The 14355-nt window shown below is 33.3% G+C and overlaps 1 long non-coding RNA gene across 1 annotated transcript; it reads right to left on the reverse strand.

The window, feature by feature from the left end:
- Positions 1-1845: 1845 nt before the first annotated feature.
- LOC143065223 (uncharacterized) lies at positions 1846-4283 on the reverse strand. Its single transcript, XR_012975424.1, has 2 exons — positions 4056-4283; positions 1846-3355 (listed from the first exon to the last, which is right to left on the reverse strand). It is a non-coding gene; the product is annotated as an uncharacterized LOC143065223 (long non-coding RNA).
- Between the last annotated feature and the right edge of the window lie 10072 nt (positions 4284-14355).

The raw sequence follows: 14355 nt of genomic DNA on the forward strand, positions 1-14355 counted from the left end.
AAAATAAAGGTCCCAGATAAGGTGGGCGAACTTTAATAAAATTAGCCATTATTTGTACTGGACATACATTTTTGTTTTTCTGCTTAGAAATAACGATTGTTGTTCCAGAACCAAACTGATCAGTTTTAGATGACGTCAATAAAACCTCTAATCTTGCATCACAAAGCTTTATATTTTCAAATTTTACAGTATGCATCTGCTTATTTTTACAATCAACTGTTATTTCACCTACTCTCATAAAACCATGAAAGGCTAGCGAAAATGAAGCCATAAACAGTTTTGTCTCATACCCGTTTTTGCAAATCACCGCCAGTGACCTCAATAATTTTTCCAATATATCTCTCGTTATGGGTAATCTAGTGTCCTTTTGATTTGGGCCCCCCAACCTTTTTATTCCTTCAATCAATTTTCTGACAACAAATTTCTGTGTATTGTCTTCTAAATTGTTGATTTTATTAAAGTAACTTAAGCCTGAAATATAGCCAGATACTGTCGAGTGGGACAATTTCTTTCTAAACATATAAACAATGAATGATGTCAAGTCATCAAGCGGAATAGGCCAGACATCAGAAAAACCATGATTTTCTCTGAATTTAACAAATATGTCCATGCTATGCAAATATGCTTTCTGTGTACTGGGTGCTAATGAATTTATAAGTAAATGATTCATTTCAGTTCTGAAATCATCGACAGGAATTCTTGTGGGATTGCTGCTGGAGAACTGTCTGCATTCGGGACCAAGTCCATAAAACGTTGTTCCTGAAATCGAGAAAGAGCATCTGCAATTGCATTATGCTCACCCTCAATATGTTGTGCCCTAAATTGTATGTTATTGTTCATAGTGAGAAAAACTAGTTGTCTTATCAATATCATAACTCTCTTTGATTTTGATGTTCTTTTGTTCACAATGCTTACTAATGCCTGATTATCTATTCTCAACAGAATCTTTTTATTTCTAAATGAACGACCCCATATCATGAACGACAGCACGATGGGAATAAGCTCCAAACATGTTATATCCAATAAAATGCTAGTATCAGCCCAACTACTTGGCCACTGGTATTGTACCCAGTGACCTTGAAAATAAGCTCCACAACCTAATAAAACATTACCTGCACTATCAGTGAATAATTCCAGACTTTCATTAGTCGACCAAAATCTATCAGGAAAATAACACTGACCATTGAATTGATCTAGAAAATTTAGCCAAACTCTAGCATCTGCTTTGACCTCTGAATTCAATCTGACAGTATAATAAGGCTTTCCATTCTTAACTGAAGCTATCAAATCGTAAAAACGACGAATAAAAGCACGGGCTGATATAATAGCCCTTGAACAAAATGCCATTAAACCAGTAATTGATTCAAGTTCCTTCAGTGCCATTTTCTTTTTCGACAAGACCTGATCAAGCATAAATTTAAGTTTATCCAGTTTTTCAGGGGGGATTCTAACCAACATAAGTACTGTGTCAATTTCAAGGCCTAAAAATGTGATACATGTGGTAGGACCTACTGTTTTATTCTCTGCTAGTGGAACACCTAGCTGCCTACATACTTCATTAAAAGTGTCCATCAAAATGGTACAATTATCCGTTGAACTTTCACCAGCAAAGAAAAAGTCATCCAAATAGTGGTCTAAAGTCTCAATGCCAGCTTTCAATGCAACTGTTTTATGCAAAAAAGTGGCAAATTTTTCAAAGAGGGCACATGATATAGAACAGCCTTCAGGCAGACATTTATTAATATAATATTTCCCATCAAAGAAAATTCCCAGAAGGTCAAAATCAGCTGGGTGAACCAATAAAATTCTAAAGGCCTGACTAATGTCCATTTTTGCGCAAAGCACGTTATTTCCTAATTCAGAGATCATCCCAACCACTTTATCAAAAGAAGAATACTTTACTTTACAAATTTCTGGATCAATGAAATCATTCACACTCCAGTTTAGAGGATATGACAAGTGAGTTATAAGACGCCATCCACCGTCATTTTTTGAAACTACCCCAATAGGAGATATTCTTAAAGTTGAAATTGGTATTTTTGAAAAGGGGCCCAACATTCTACCAAGATGCACTTCTTTTTGTAATTTTAAATTCGTTTCAGTTTTGTGAACTTCTGCCGAAATGAGATTGCTTGCAAAACTGGAGATCCTTGGACCAGTATAGTTTAATCTAAACCCCTCTATAAATCCCAATAATAACATTGCTGCATCAGTTTTGTTTTCATAATTTGACAGTAATTCTCTTAAAGATTTAATTTTGACTGGGGTTTTGCCTTTGTCCCATAAATGCTCCAGGAGAACGGAATCTTGTGTTATTTTGCATTTGCCTAGGTGCAAAGGGTTGAAAATTAGATGCTGTTTTTTGTGGTGCTTGAGGCCGGGCTGATCTGAATCTCTGAACAATCCCAGGTGTCTGAGGATTATTAGAGTTAGTCACTTTGCTATTAGTGCAATATATAACCGGATGTACCCCACTGCATTTTAAACAAGCATGTTTGTATGTGCAATATTGTTGGGTGCACGTCCCATTATAATTATATGCATAGCATTTAAGAAAATTGTTTGTTGGTTTTTGTGCAATATTGAACTCTGGCCCATTAATTGGACCTGCTGGTTGCATATACAATAACCATAGCTCAGTGTCTATGACAGACCAGGATCCAGCAGGCTCCTGTGATCTACGTAGTCTAAACTGTTCATCATACAATTTCCATCCTAAACCTGCATAGCGTTTAGCCCCTAACCTGACAGTTTGCATATACTTCAACAGTTCTTGGAACTGAGATGTATGTATAGTACAATAAATACTGATATATATTAAAAAGGCATCCGTCCATATACCTATTGTGTTAATTCTTGTATCCTGTTGCTTAGGTTGTAATATAATCTGTCCCTGATTAAATGTAAGTGTTTGATTCACTCCTGTTATGTTTTGTGAATTATTTAACAAACTGCCCATATCTACATATTCCCCATTTATTACTTTTTGTTTGACATTTTGCGATACGTTTCGCGCTATGTCATCTGACGCCTTAACCGTTTCAATGGGTAAGGCATAACCTGTGTTAATTAGGGGTTGGTGTAATGTTGTATTACCTGGAGCAGGGTAAATTGTTTCTGCTGGCAGTGTTGCTGGGATCATTATTGGACTGTGTGGTAGTACATTAGTTGTCACTGTGTTTGAGCCGAGCTGTACAGGTGGTGTTCCACTTGTTCTAGGTAATCTATCTGCAATATTAGCAGTCGCCTCTTCCTGTTGCTGTTTCGACTTCTTTGCAGCAGCCGCTGCGCCTCCATTATTTGCCCTGCTTGTCGGCACCCTTTTTCTGCCGGACCTCCTATACATGATCTGAAACTTAAAGTGTATGTGTTATCTTCATTCAAATACATGTGCTTTACCTTATATATATATATAAAATATTAAAAGTGAATATCCAAAAACATACGTATTTCACAAATCTCTCTCCGATTATATGCCTATAGTTTGCTCTTTCGTGTTATTCTCAGGATATATAAACTAAGAATCAATTACTACTTACTAAAATGATTGTTTTGCCATTTGTGCAAATCCGAAACATACGAGTTTATCAAAGCCGGTTCCGGTTTTTATGCCCACCGTTAACCGGAAGTTTGTCATTACAAGTTTGTCAATAAATAGAGTCGAAACACTCAACTTTTTGCTCATTTTTGTCCTGTATTTAGATGAACTAAGTTATCGACTGCATCAATTTATATGCTGACAATAAGCTATTTCAAAATTTCATTGTGAAAATATTTGGTTGATTTGAAAACCCCTTAAATCACTAAAGTACGGCAATAACAGTTATAAATTCCTTCACATTTTCAAATTGCATAAAAATATAATGTCTAACACAATCTTGGTTTGATTTATTTTTGGCTGTGACCGTTTACTTAAATTCGACATTCATTTGCACATTAAATTTTTGTATGTTTTTAAATGTCGTTTTTAACTAAAATTTCAAGACATCGGGATTAAATCGATATCAATCCGTCTTTATCGTATATCAAAATAAACTTATAGCCCTTTATCAAACCTATTTCAGGTGTTATTTCAACTTTTTTAAGAAGATTATTTTCTCGTCCAATTTTCGTCTGCTGCAATCTTGCCGACGTATTTCGAAAAGACCAAAGCGAGGTTGCGATCAAACTAATAAACACAAATGTTAAATACCCAACAGTGAACCACCACCTGCCCAAATTAAAATCTTCGAGTTTGTACCCAATGGATAACGGGCTTTAAAATTGTAGATTTTAAATCCTTTTATATAGAGTAGATCGTTGGTTTTCCCGTTTGAATGGTTTTACACTATCAATTTTTTGGGCCCTTTATAGCTTGCTGTTCGGTGTGAGTCAAGGCTCCGTGTTGAAGACCGTACCTTAGCCTATAATGGTTTACTTTTATAAATTGTTACTTGGATGGAGAATTGTCTCATTGACTCTCATACCACATCTTCCTATAGCTATTGACACATCTGTGTCATCTCTGCTAAATATATCGTTATTTGAGCTTTATGGACAAGCAAAAGGTTGTAATTTAGGTTGGATTGGTCAGGATTCAATACTATCAGAGCTCCCTCTGCCTCTACATCAACCCCTACCACCACGCCCACGTGTTCTAGAAGATTTTGGTTGCATCACTGTATTGTTTCCGAGAAATCTACTTAATCAGAGATAGAAGAATGGAACTGTATTGATATGGAACACGATGTTGACGTTATTGCTGAAAACGTAGTAAGATCGCGGTATGAACGTAGCATAATCGTGGTAAGAACGTCCTATAATCGCAGTAAAAGCGTGGTAAGATCGTGTTGTAATCAGATAACGCGTGGTATGGTCGTAGTGAAAACGTGATGAGCGTAGAAGGATCTTGATAAGCGTAGTGAGGTCGCAGAATAAGCGCGATGAAAACGTGGTATAATCGTAGCGGGATCGTTCTAGAAGCGTAATGAGAACGTAGTAGCATAGTGAAAGCAACGAACATTTTCATGCCGCTCATACCGCGACCTCACCACGATCTGAATTCATTTTAGATGTCAGCGACCGTGGTCTAGTGGGACTGGGGCTACAGACAATTACAAATTAAAAACATTTTTTTTTATGGTTTAATAGTATGGTAGTTGGTCGATCTTTTCTATCATTTATACTTTGTTTTCAACATTTTGTTTGGTCAAATAACTGGGTTGCAAAATATATGGTTTTGTTAGCCAAATAGTTAAAGTAAGGGGAACATAGTTTTGACCCGTTGAATGTTGACAGTGTAAGGTAGAGAAGAATGACGATGATAAAAAAAGAGGATGTGACTCAGATAAACCGGAAACAGTATTTGCTCCACATTTGTCGTATTACGAATATATCAATAATTCATTACCAGTGATACATAATAGTATATGTAAAGATAACAAGATGTGGTATTATTGTCAATGAGACAATTATGCAGCAGAGGCCAAACGAAATAGAGTTGACAATTATAGGTCACCACAAAGCCTTCGTCAGTGAAAAAAACCCATACCGCATAGTCAGATATAAAAGGCCCCGAAATGACAAATAAAAAACAATTCAAACGAGAAAACTGATACGACCCGAACGATAAAGATGTATGGACTTTTTGCTTAAAGTGTAGTAGTTATAGATGTGAAGAGCAATGGATTTTGCTGCTGTTATTGATGTTGTTTAAAATTCGTATATTTCATGGTAAAGTTTGTTAAAGAAAGAAGAGGAAAATGTTCATACACTGTATAACCTTGCGCTATTTGACAGACGTTCATTGTTCAAAAGTTGATGTTTGAATCCATGTTGAACCACAAGTATTCCCGAATCTTTACCCTGGTAATTTAAAATAAAGAATGTATACAGTAAGAGAGTTAACTCGAGTTGTTATTTATTTTATCGGTGAAGGCATTGATTTTAATGAAGTTTGGCTTCATATCATCGTTGCATATGAATGGAGAGATGTGGAGTCTTTGGAACAGCAATCAAACGAAGAAACAAACTCCATAGAAGCGTACGTTCTTTCACATAAGACAACTGTTATATACAATTTGTCACCCATTCCGAATCTTGAGAAGTAAAAATTTACGATAGACGAGTTCAAAGCCGGCATCAAAAACAAATCCTTTTGTCCCCTATGTAGAAGATTTCATTCAGAAACGTCATAAAAAGTACATAACGACAGAATTTTGTGCAATGCTTCACATAATCTCAATACAGAAAAACAGAAGTAATGATATTTTTCTTGGTTCAAATTATAAATTAGCAAATATATGCTCATCCCGAAATAATACCAGACGAACTGATTTATTTAGATGAACAACAGTATTACCTCTATGAATATGCACATTATGTCAATACGATTTAGATCAGTTTTTTGAATTTATAAATTATATTTTAAAGTGGTCTGTGTAATACATTTTTTAATTGGAAACATCACAATAACACCATCAATGAAGTTAAAATTTAAAGTTGTATGAAAGGTTGGCGCGTTTATCATGAAGATATGAAAAAAGACCCTGTCAATATTGTTGTTCACGATAACTCATCAGTTAAAATAACATGTATAAATTTGTCCGGTTTCACTGACATTCTATACATGTTTAGACTGTTTACACAAATCTGTAATTGACTGCCTTCTGAAAATATAAATGCCTAACATTTATCATTTTTATCATTTTCCTTATTCAGTTCAGTTTAGAGACTTCTAAATCGTTACAAAATTTTCAAAATCTAACATATCGTTCAATTGCGTATACTTTACCTTTTCTTTAGAAGAAATGGTAAACTTGTAAGAACGTTTTTGAATTTTGTAATTATAATTTGAGGAATTCAGTATAGTAATTAGTCAAACAACAACAACGTTGTTGGTGGTTTTCTTCAAAAACAAATACAAAAGTAATATTGTTTATATGTGTAATAAAGACATTGGTTTTTTATGTGTTTTCGAGTTCACATTCGAAAGTATAGACGAAAGAACTAACAAATGCATTAATAAATGTAAGAAAATCAATACAAAGAAAAAAAAATAAAGAATAACACGCATGTACTCGTTAATCCACAATCGTTAAATTTCTTTTTTAAAATTTGATTTGCGTAGTACGTACCGTAGCTATCTAGTAAATGAACACGAGTCTGAAACGGTCATGTTTATCTGTACAGGATCGGAAAAGTCAGATGAGAGCATACATTATTCAGTCATGTTCAGCTTTATAGGCTTATCCACCGCGGTAAATACAGTGCGGTTCAAACAGATCGCTTGCAGTCAATTCAGTACTGTTCAGTATTATGTTGATGCAAACAGGTAAATTGCAGCTACTGAACAGTTTAGATCAAAATTACCGCTTAAGATCAAATTAGTTTTGGTATAAAACCACTAATTTACAGCCCCATTGCTTTCTATGTTAAATTCTGCAATTTCAAGAATCTATGGCTACTTTGTCTTAAGTTCAAATAAAGTGGCAGTTATTTCATGTCAAAACTGTACCTTATCCTGACTTGCGCTGCAAAAATCAACATACATTTAATTGCATATTAGAGCCTACTGGTTCCCTGAAGTTTAATAGTACAAAAACAGGAACGTCTGATCTGAACAACAGGCCAAATGTGCCCTTCTATCAAAATTTCATATACTTCTTTATTATTCAAATAAATCTTTCAACAAGGTTTGTATTGTGATCACAAGTCCAGAAGCTTTCATCTGATACCACAATTAACCAAATATACCCGCTATTGACAAAGATACAGCTATGCGTAGGAACTACTTTGTTTAAAATATGTACTACTTTCTTGTATGTTCTTTCCGACCGGACCTGAATAAGTGGTTCTATACCTTTTCAAGGGCCAGTTACATGGCTGCCATATTGTAATACACATGATTTCTTGCAAATTTGTATATCAGATTATCAGAAAGTATTATGAATGCCTGTATCGCATCAAATAATATTTTAGTTTCCAGATATTTTATGAAACATAAAAACAAACCAGCGGCTTTTTTCAAATGGGTATGTTTGGTTCCGATGCAGAGACCCTATGGATGAATCGATATTGGAGCCAGGGTATGCAATCTTTGATGACCTGAAGAAACAGTATCGTAACTATATCCCTTCTTAATAAGTCTGTTTAAAGGTTTTATAAGCTTTTGAGGTGTATACTGACATTTTTGTGCTTTTTAAAGAATATTACCATAAAAGATTTGATGTGAAATACCTTAACGCATAAGATGTCTGCATGTTGAGTTATATTTACGAATTACTTCCTTATACCGATGATAAAATTTAGTAAATGTTAAAAAAAAAAAACAAACAAAAAAAAAACGAACAAACAAAAACAAACCAGTGTTTCTTTCTTGAGAGGTTATTATAACCATTTTTAAAAAGAAAAGTCATATTAAATTGGCTTTCTCCCCACTGTTTGTTTGGTTCAAATAAACCTTATTTGTTAATAAATGATAACGGGTTTATAATACTACATTCATAAACATTCCAACCTCTTAACAAAATCAAAATTGTCTTCTATGAATTTCAAAACAAAAAACCTGAGAAATGTTCATTTTATGAGGAAAAACTATTTGCAGTCATATTTACATGAAAAAGTGTTATGTTCATTGACCACAAACTTAGCGTCTGGTTAAAAGAAGAGCATTTTCTGAACAGCTATTGATCAATTGTATAATGACAACAATTGAAACGTTTCCCACTGAAATTATGCGAGGACTTCATATTTGTTTGTTAGGATGGTTCTATGCTGTTGATGTTTAAATGAGAATTCAACTTGTATGTCATTTTCTTTTTTACATATACAATATCTTGAGTGGGTTAAGATTTAAACAATAGTTTAACTCCTTGAGCCTGTTGACATGAAAGAGTCAAACACAGTCATGGTTAGCTCACGTATTTTAATTTCCTAATTAGTCTAGTTATCACACTGAGACATAGCAGATAGGGCACAAGACGTTCTGACCTTTAATATGTTATATGAAAGGATACACCCTTAGGTCAAAACCTGTTGGTCCAAACTTCCAAACACCAAAGCTCAACTGTTATGTTCAAAAAGAGCAAAAGTCCTATAGAAAAGGCGAACATATTTTTTTTAAGGGCAAATTTAATTATATTGGAACGCATATGTCCGTTTAAACACTTATATAGGTCAAACCTGTTTGATCCACGTCCCAAACACCAAAGTTGAAATAGCTCAAAAGTCTTAGAAGTAAAAGCGTAAATGTACTACATCATGACGTGCATATATATCCGTCAAAAATGTAAATATCCTATCAGGAAGAAGAAACGTCTCACACTAATATTATGTCATTTAGGTGTTCTTATTAACCGGAATATAGAACTTATTGTGTGTAATTCATAATCCCAAATTGACAAAATGGACGAAATAGAAAAGGACAATTCTTGATATGAATTTATTGTAGAGAACAATTATGTAAATATGTAGTTTTTTTTATTAAGTTTTTTTTTTTTTTTTTTTTTTTTTTTGATTGGGGACAATAAATCACTTAGAAAGAAATTATCAGCAAATTTTGTTAATATTACATTTGAGAGTACCCGATACTCCAATCGTACAAGCAAATTCCTAGTTCTTGAATACTCGTTACACTTTTTATACTTGATTATTAGTGCTGCTTTTTCTAGTCAACAGTTGTAAAATAATCTAATATGTCACTTAATTTATTTGTTTTTACCACGTTTCTTTCAAGTTTTATCATCATCTTATCCTGTCATTGGTTGTGTTAAACAGCTAATGAATGACAAGGACTGCTATTCTCTTGAGCTTATAATGGAACGTTCAAATCTTCCTATGCATATTCTCGATTGATAAAATAGAAAAATAGATCGTTGTTATCAATTATGTCCTAATATCAGCTTAGAAATATGGAAAATTCGTCTATAATTCCTAACAATACTACTGCTAATATTGCATTAATTCCTAAGAGTAGTAGTAGTGGTTCCGGTACAACAGATGATACATTATATCTATCAGTGTTCCTGATTTACGTACCTGGATTTGTCACGAATTTCATTTCCATCATCCTACTGCTTTCGGACTTGCGGAAGACAAAAATGAAAACAAACGTTTTGCTGCTTGCCCTTTGTACCACAGATTTTGTAGCGGTATGTCTGTCATGCTTTTGGCACATAAGCAAACGTATGGGATTGCCAATGACTTACGATTTATGTGCAGTGAAGTCGTTTCTACATCCTATTATGCCACTTTTGACCGGATCCATTAGTCTGTTGATGGCTGTTGACAGATTTTTAGCTTTTTGTAAGCCGTTCTTCTACCGTTCGAATGTATCAAAGAAGTTGTGGATGATTTGTGTATTGTTGGTGATCGTATTTCTATCTGTTATTTGTGTTCTACCACATTTTGGTTTGGGTTCACTGTGGACTCCACGATACAGACGTGGCAAACTAACGTACACCTGTAGCGTGTTTACTTACCAAGAGAATTTAACAAAAAAGATTTTCCACATCAGCTACACCAGTCTAGGTTTTCTGGTAGTTTTGGGCATAATTTCATTTAACAGTTTAGTTGCAGTAGCCGTTCTCCGACTCAGGAATCGTACTATAGAAGCACAGAAAGGTCGTCCCAACCAACAAGTTAACAGATCAACGGAGATAAAGTTTGCAGCAATTGTTGGTTTACTAGCATGTGTGTTTGTAGTCTGTTGGTTGCCATATAACGTAAGTTTTTTTTCAAACGCAATAATTCAAACCTCTTTTTAAGACATTTTTTATTAACAACATTTTTAATGTAGCGCACATTTTGAAGATAGGTGAACATAAAACATGGAACTTTTCCTAATCAGGTTCAAATATATACTCTGAAAAGGTTTTTGTAGATTCTTTGAAGGTGACAATACCTCCTTTGAGACACAAAAAATAACTAACCAATGAGAAAGGCGTATATTCTTTAGTTTTCTTAGATATTTATGTAAACTGTTTTTTGTCTTTTTGTCGTTATTCTTTTCTTGTTATGGCCTCGTCAGTTTGTTTTCAACTATTGAATTTGACTATACCTTTTATTTCTTTTGCATCTCCTTAGCTAACATTGAAAGGCTTAAAACCAATTAAAATTTTGTAGAACATCAGCAAAATCATAAGATGCGGACTAGCAACAATTATGAAAGAAGTACACATTGTCTAAAATAAGAACCCCTAGACCTACTGAATTATTCCTGTTTCAGTCCCTTAATTATGAACAGGGTCTAGTCGAAGATACGAGCAGTAATTTTCAGTACTTGTTTGTCATTGTCAATGCAATTTAAGGCCGAATAGTGGCCCTCTTCAAGGATGATTTACATGAAATGGTCGCTAATTAAAATTATTTTCTGTAATTTGCATGATTTTGTCAGATTAAAAGAGTCTTCATTTCTTATGAAACCAATTTAATGGTAGACAGAAAGATATCATACATTAAAAAAAACAGATTTGTAAAATAGATCATAAAAAGATGAAGTACAAATGACCAACCTTGAGAACAAACGAATGTATGATGATAAAAAGTAATGAATCATTATCATTAATTCACACAAATTTTTAAATGCAAGAATATTGTTTAAAAGGATTTCAAAATCTCCGCTTTTAAAAAAAGTACGGTTTTGACGAAGTTTTAAACAAGGCAATGTTTAGTCTGTTACAGATTACGTTAACATTCACATTACAAAGTTTGTGTTTAACAATTATGATTTAGGGATTGTTTTACGGTAAGAGCGGTCTGACATTAACAACATTTAAAAGTTATATAAAAATGTATTTACTATTATAATTTCTTACCGGTGATCACATAAAACACTGTGTCTACCAATTTAATCAAGTTAAGTGTTATTCCAATTTGACAAGTCTAGCTTTTTGCAGCTGATATGTTCTTATGTTATGCTGTAAGACCTATATCCCATGTTTGAGGCGAGATTATTGCTCACAGACATATCTAACCCCGCCACATTCTATATGTGCCTGTTCATACTCCGGAGCTAAAAAAAACTGAGTGGCTGTCGTAGGTTTCTCTGTGTGTACCAGTATTCCGTTTCTTGATCTATCATAAATAATGACGTTGGTTTTTTCGATGCAATTAGTTTATCTAATGTCCTGTTGGAGTCTTATAGCTGACATTTGTATTAAAGAGATTAGGATCTCAATTAAAACTTTTAATTCTTATATGCTTTAACATTATTAAAACACGGAAAGTATGAACAAAGCTGTACATGAGGATTTTAAATCTTAGTTGAGAACCATTTCAAGTGAGGGATTTGCTTAAGATAATCATACCACATCTCCTTATCTAAATATTATGTTTAGATGATAACGTGTACAGTTAACAGTTAAATTATGACACAAAATATTGAAACTAAGAATGAAATAAATCATTAAAAATAACCCTAAACACATAACTTAATTGTCATTATACGAAACTTTTAATTTGACGAAAAACAAGTATTTTCTAACTTGTTTGAGAAACATTCTACAACAATTGATTCTAGAAAAATGATAAACAATTTATTTTAATAAGAATTAAGCAATAAAGCATGAATAATAAATGCTGTGTTCAAAGTATGCACTTGATCTGTAATCTGGTCGAAGTATGAACCTTTATTTACAGTGTAATCAATGTCCTGAGATTCTGTCGAATAGAAATCATGAATTCAAATGATTACGAGACTTCTAAACACTTGATGTACTAATATAACATTAGGCTGAACGGAAACTGTCTAATGAAGGAAGTACCTTCAGTCACTGCAATGTTTCCCTGCTTTTATGACGTTTTGTGACATTCAATATAGTGGTATTATACACCAACTACCTTTAATTAACGTGAAATCTTTCATTTGCTTATACCTGAAATCAATGTATCCATGTTTCTTCCAGTAGCATGTCTCCTAATGAAATAAAATCATCTATTACATAGATGACATATATAAATTCATCCTTTATTTCGTTCCATTAAAATGATTTTGCTGTCTTTGTTCAATTTGCCTGTTTCATTGCAAACCAATATCTCGTAATTAGTTTTGATTATTTCAAAGGTAGTTAAGCAGAAAATTGCTGTAAGGTGTGAGTAGTTATAGTGCAAACACGACTGTGGTGACTTCTAAAGTACACATGCAATTGAAATCTAAATAAATATTGATCCATTTAGTTTGTTTTGTATTTATTCATTTGTAAAATTAAGGTAAAGAGTTATTAACTGTGGATTTTTTTCCTCGTATACTAGTATTACTAAAGGCTTTTGATTTAAGAAATTATAAATATATTTTCATCAAAGTCTTTTTGTCATTGCATTGGCTGTGGTTAGTTGAATACCTTTTTTATGAAAAAATGACAATGCCTCTTCCGAATTGGCGTTAAAATATTGAGAGAAAAAAAACTGCAATGTTTATAGTATTTTTTGCTTTGAACAAACAAACACCATCGAAGCAAATTCATAATTTATATGTATATACGTTAAAAAGTAATATAACACAAATATCGAACTTCGAGGAAAATTCAAAACGGAAAGTCCCCAAACAAAGGACAAAATAAAAAGTTCAATCAAATCAAACGACTGTATAACAAGTGTCATTTTACTGACATGGTACAAGCATTTTCTCCTGTAGATTTGTTACCCAAGTTTTTAAGGTACCACTAAAGGTCTCATAATTTGGGAAGCTAAACGGTTTATTAATTTTTAAAAAGAACATCAACATTTTGATGAACTAACACACCTTATATTTTACTTGTTAATATTGGTTTATTTAATACCAAATCTGACATCACGTCTTTACAATAACTAACGTTTAACAAATGTAATACAACGCACGTGATCTATCCCTTTAATGCGTTCTCATTTATATAATAAATATTAAATATTTAATCATTTCTATAACTGACAATAATGTTTTGCTTTATACTAGAACCTGAGTCGAAATCTCCCTACACGAGTTTCCTATTTCGACTTGAAGTGGTTTTCATTTTTCATCTCAATGAGCCAAATGAATATCACTCTTCAAAATGGGGTTTATCGTAGTATAGGAGTTCCATGTATTTTCATAATTATATACCCAAGTAAATCATTGAGGTTTGCTAAAACAAAGCTTCGCAGCCAAGAGATTAAATCAATCACAATCAAACTAATCGCGATTACGAATTGATATGCTTTACAATTCTGCAGTACAGCTGGTGTTGCGTGTAAAACAATAGCTATTGGGATGAGCCCAAAACACCCTTGCTCTTTTTTTCTTTCTATATATTATGTTGAAATTAAAATATTGCAACTATGTGGTTGACAATGCGATATAGAGCATTATGACCTTGATTGTAGCTCGGCGTTCTTGGGTGTTGACCCATGCAGGTGTTGTGA

Source organism: Mytilus galloprovincialis, chromosome 2 (assembly GCF_965363235.1).
Source record: "Mytilus galloprovincialis chromosome 2, xbMytGall1.hap1.1, whole genome shotgun sequence".
NCBI lineage: Eukaryota > Metazoa > Mollusca > Bivalvia > Mytilida > Mytilidae > Mytilus > Mytilus galloprovincialis.